Source organism: Daucus carota, chromosome 5 (assembly GCF_001625215.2).
Source record: "Daucus carota subsp. sativus chromosome 5, DH1 v3.0, whole genome shotgun sequence".
Classification (NCBI taxonomy): domain Eukaryota; kingdom Viridiplantae; phylum Streptophyta; class Magnoliopsida; order Apiales; family Apiaceae; genus Daucus; species Daucus carota.
In genome coordinates, this window is record NC_030385.2 from 37,037,895 (window position 1) to 37,044,065 (window position 6,171).

The window sequence follows — 6,171 nt, forward strand, 5'->3', positions numbered from 1 at the left end:
GGATTGGGACGATCGTGTAACTTGGCTCCTCATTTGTCTTACCTTTTAGTGGGAACCTTCACTAGGGGATAAGGACGCGTCCCTACGCCTCGTAGGAGTGGTCACGGCTCTATCCGATGTCTCCTCCATGCTACGAAGAGTAGCGGTTAGTGTCATCTCTCGTAGTGGAGATGATGCCGTATCCGTGATGTACTTGGACTAGGATTCTAAGGTAGTTGCCTCAAGGCTTACTTCTAACTGGAGTAGAATTCTAAGTGATAAGTCACCGACCCACGGTTGGTCTTATCCCCAAGAGGCCTAGTCCTGATCAAACTAGGAGTCTTGGTTCAATAGAACTACGTACGGCTTGATCCCCTATATAAAGGGGTACGTAGGCACATCAAGGGGATATATCGAGAGTTGTGAGAACGAGAGCAGAAAAATATTCCCTTGATCTCAGCCACCCTCAAACACCTAAAACCACCATCCACGGCGGATCTCCGTCATATAATCACCGTAAAAACACCTAAGTCCGTCAACGAACCTCACGTTTGTTGATTCACCAAATTCCTCTATCAACAGACATCAAAATGAAGTATTTGTACCATGAACAGTCCATGGAGCATAGCTAGATCAATGTATGAAGCGACATGCAATAAATTGAGCTACTATTGTGATTCCGATGAGGAAACCAAGTACATTAAGAAGTTTTGGTTGCTTATAATAAAAACATTTGTCACCACCTCCTTATTGCACTAGGAACTACATGCTCTATCTGTATATACGAAATTGATGTGATGTTAGATAATGTGTAGTAATAAGCTGTGTACATTTGATATGACACGCTCACGCGGTTGTTAACGACGCAGATCTTCCCCACTTTCCTCGCCTACGTTGTTTTAGGAATCTACTTCATACGTTGTTTCTTGTAATTTATCTTCTTCTTGTTTGCACAAAACTAGCAAATAAGTTCGAGAAATTAGGGAAAAGAACCAGTGGGGCCATGAATAATTTGATGGGCCATTGTTTTGCTATTTAGGTACCCCGAGGCTAGGTGTACTGACTGAAACCCAAGTGATTCAAATCGACCTGCATGCTGGCAAAACAGTTAGAAAAATATTTATTATTAATAAGTGAGATATGATATATAAATGAAAATAAATTTTAATTTATGTGATAGATAATTTTTTTTGATAGCTAGGTTTAAAAATTATTAATATAATAATAAAATTATTTATAGAATATTTCTTAAAACATTAATATACATTTTTATAAAATAAAAATTTTAAAAAAATAATTTTTTTAAACTTCTCAGTTTTTCGACTTATAAATCATATATTGACCTAAATCTTTTTAATTGAACGTACAAATTAGTTAAGCCAAAAACCGGCAAAGAAAACTTTGGGCAAGCAGGCAGAGATGGGCAATTCCGATGGAATGACCACTCACTTTATTATTTATTACTGGATCTATTGAGATGTATACATTTATTATTTATAAGAATATCGATGATTCTGTAAGTATAATTTAATAATGTATTTTTTTAAAAAAAATCTCGAATAAAGTTTAAATATCTTTTTTTAGAAAAATATAAAAAATATTATGAAATTATATTTTTTAAAAAAAGTGACTAAATATAATAAATACAAACGGGAGTAATTAAGTCGAAACTAGTGGTGTACTGTCGTTGGCTTGACTTTAATCAACAATAAATAATTCAAAAAAGGCTCCCTCCCGTGAAGCCACCTCATATATATATGAGAAATAATAAGCAAATTATTGGATGAGTTATCACTGTGTGATATGATTTTTGAGATGACAATTTAACAAACGCAATAATAAAATGACATGATCACGCTATGCATGTTATCATTGCATGTATTATGTTTTCCTAATTATAATTGCCCCCACTAATTAGATAGGAAACTCAATTAACTTCTAAATTAGTTGTGTTGGTGCTCTTCGGCTACAAAGTCATTCAGGAAACAAGAACCAATTTTAATAAATTTAAATTTATATATTTTTTTAAAAAAAAATGGAGAAGATTCTTCATAATCGTTATTTACCATCAACAAGTATCTGATCAATTTTGAGGTGAATTGAAATTGTTTTACTGAATGTCTGACCTTGGACTTGTAAGTTGTTGAATCTGGAACATGCTTATATACGGAAACATGTACTCCCTCCGTCCCCTGAGTTATATACATTGGGGGACGGGGACGCGGCACGGACTTTAATGCTCCTGTAAAATATAGTTTTATAACTTATTTTTAAGATTTTTTTTTTCTGAATAAAAGTTTGAATGTTATATTTTTATTCAGAAAAAGAAAATTTTAAAAATAAGTTATAGAACTATATTTTATAAGAGCATTGAAGTGCGTGTCGAGCAGTGAAAAAGAAACGTATAGAATTAAATGGGACAGAGGGAGTAGCAAAAATGGGATTGGATTGGGACAGCAAGTGCATGATACTTATATTGGTCCAACAGACAGAAATTGTGTAGCAAAATAACATATGAATTATTGTTAGCACTCAGCATGCAATGCAAAAGAGGAGGGACCAATTGAAAAAGACTCATTATGAGACTCTCGGATATTGTATTTGTATACGCATGCTGCATGCACCTCTTGAAGTTGGTACGGAGTAATAAACAACTTAACTACTTGTATAAATTATTTCCACCGCTTCTAATTTATTTTTCTCAGTTTTGCTTAAACGACTGCTTTCTTGCAGTGTGAGGAACATAGATACTGAGTTACATATAGTACAGGCCTACAAGGTTTGTGGGTACCGGCATTGAGTTACATATACAGTTGTTGGGCTTTGTTGATTCAAATCATCCAATCAGTCTGAAACTGAAAGATACATTTTTCCCCCTTAAATATAACCCCAAATATCTTGCTAAGTGAGTCTCTGCAGCGTTAGTTCTAAAATTCCCCAATTATTTTTTAACAAGTTTATCGATTTATCGAGTTAGTTCCGATTCTCGACTTTTATGACAAGTATAGTGTTGATTATACTTTTGCATGTACTCCCGCATTACTTAAGCTGCAAGCTTTACCATGACCTGACTCAGTACTATTGGTGAACACTAAAATTTATTAGTGATCCAACTCAGTACTGATGTGGTGTTATGCAGGCTCATTACTTGGACCTGCATTGCTACAGAGGAAAAATTATGCACAGGGAGTCAAAAAATATCAACTTAATTGTCTCCTTATTTTGGAGATCATTTATGGGCACTCTGGTTTAAGTCCCAAATTCTATCCGAGTAGGGAGGCACAAACCTAACGTGTTTGACAGCCAAGGCAGTATGCCACAAGCTTGCTAAGGCATTATACGTAGAATGCTAGAATGAATCTGCAGAAAAGTTGTGTCATTTGCAAAGCTTGAAGTATCTGCTATCTTCCATTCAAGTAGTTGTTAGTTTAGCAGGAGCCCCTTGTAAACTATTTCCTATATTTATTATCTTAAAAACAAAATAGGATGTTATTGTTTCTTCATCTTTCATATTTACTTACTTGGTTCTGGATAAGCTTTTTGATCAGTCTTTTCGTAATCAATTGAACCTTCTGATTTCATACAAATTTGTAGCCAGATATTTGTGGAGACGAATAACATACAAGAAACAATATGGTCAATGTGAACAACAGTACTATGGAAAGCGTAAAATGATTAAACTTCAAGTCTCTGTTAAGAATATGAATAATGTGATCAACTCTGAGAGACAAACAGAAAACTAGCTCTGCGCGCTTGCAGAAAATCAGAGTTGAAACTACAAGATCTTCGAGGCTTTTATATTGTCATCTTAGAAAAAGAACTACAGCAATAAGAGTCTGTGAAACACAGAGGTATGTGCTTGTCGAGAAGCTGAATAATTTGAGTGTTAAGAACATACTTTTGCACCTGGTTTGCATAAAAATTCGCACGAATAAACCATATTTTGCATCAGATTCAACAGACTGTGTCTATACTTTCTTAAAGTACATGCTTTTGCTTGTGAAGATCATATGAATCAACCATATTCTGCATCAAATTCAACAGACTGCATCTATACTTTCTTAAAGTACATGCTTTATTTTTGTTTGCAAAGTACATGCTTTTGCTTGTGAATATCAGAGAACTGTATCTTGCATCAAGCTGCAATTTGAAATACATTATACAGTTATGAATAGAAATACACTTGTAATACGAGCTTCACAAAAGATGCAGTTTGTATCGGAAGCAATTACATCAAGAATGTACGCATACAGTTTGAAACATATGCACAATACATAATTCCTACAGGTTACTCGGATTTTAAAAACAGAAAAGAGAACATGGATTCAGACCACATGAACCTTCTTTATTAACCAAGGCACAGCTTAAATTTAAATTCTTCTAAATCTGGACAGTTGATTACATAATCCAACGGCTGTGAAGCAGTAGGCTGGATTAAGTAAGACATAACTATATGAAGAAAGGCAATAATTATAAGGCAGGCATAGTGTTAGTAGTTAGCAGTACCATCAGAAACCCCAGAGTAAATGGAAATTTTCAGTGACAACTGTGATATATTCTGCAATCATGTTCTGAAATTCTTTTGTGAGTAAACATGTATTGTCATAGTACTTTACTAGTACTAATTACCTTACTTTTTGCTCCCCTAATCCACCAAAGAACCAACATTCACCACATAAGCTTGTCAGGTTTTGATTTAAGCAGTAGCTTTAAGCAAGTCTTAATACCTAGAACATTAATAAAAATATAATGTCTAACATAGATTTGTAGTATGCTGTCATTTTCATTCTTTCCTTTATTCCATCCATGCTACTTCGACCCACCAACCTTCTACAGCTCTACAATCATTTTTAACCTTTAACTTTGCTTAGTTTTTTTCAGTTCTGTTTGACGCCACTTTTTAATCCTTCCAACAAATTGGAGCATTATGATTTTGCTCTTTCTGAAATATGCTTAGTTGAAAGTCAGAAATATAACCCCGGGAAGCTGGCTAGGACTGAAACTTGTAATGGACTCAACTACGTTTCTGAGTCCTGCATTCTTTTTTCATGAAAAACACTCAGGTCACTAAGCTAGCTTGTTATTCCCCTAGAATTATTGACACTACAATATCATACTCTTTTTTCGATATGATTGCACTCGCACATATAGTGATCCGATTGTTGGGAGTAAATTATTCTGACTAGTGATTTGGTGATCGAGAACTGATTCTAGCAGAACAGAGAATAAGATACCAATACTAAATTATGGAGAAAAGATGTAATTATTGGACATACATATCATGACAAAACTTCAACATCTGAAAAAGTATTTTAAGAACTCTTACTGGCAAGCTGCTACGGTCCATATCAACTGTCCAACAAACAACAGATCCTGGGGTCTAAGTGTGTGGACTTAGACAATCCCATGTCCTAAACCCCAAAGGCATTGAGGATAAGAATCAAGAAACACAAAATGCCATTGATTTGAAACCGCTCACACTATGTTCCTAGGTAAACATCACCTCAAGCCTCTCAATTATTTCATGCCTGATTACTAGGTGCACTTCTGCGACTTTTCCTACCCGTGTTCTGTACTTTTTAATTCTCGGACTCATAAAACTTCAAATTGTTTTCGGCCAAAATAATGCCAAAGAAAATGGAGATGGAGAACCATGGTGATGGTGGTAACAGAATAATGTTACTTAAAAAAAGTTTTTAGAGAATACTTGATTAATAAAATGATGGGTGACATATTGGGTTGGACCACATCACCATTACCATTCAAAAAGGCTACATTTTTCCTATTCCCTTCCCACCCAAATCCTCAGCCATTCAATCCCACAAGCACCAATAAATAATTCAAGGTGGACAACAATTTTTTGGCTCATTCTCAACTGGGACCAATATCTAAGCAAGAAACACCCAAATCACAGTGCCAGCTCTTCTACTACAGGTAAAATTCTAAGAAATATCCAAGCCATGTGGGGGAATATGCCAGATGGTGTCATGAACACGGTAAGAAAAGATCTGATTGTTCGGTTGCCAACAAGTTAAGGAATTGCCTTCTGGTATTTCAACTGAAGTTGTGATGTACCAAGCCATGCATGTGCAGAATGTAGTAGAAAATCTTTTAAATAAATAACTATTGCTTCTGAATCTATTCATTAATAATGTCAAGTACTGATCAAGCAATGTATTAAGAAAAGGCATG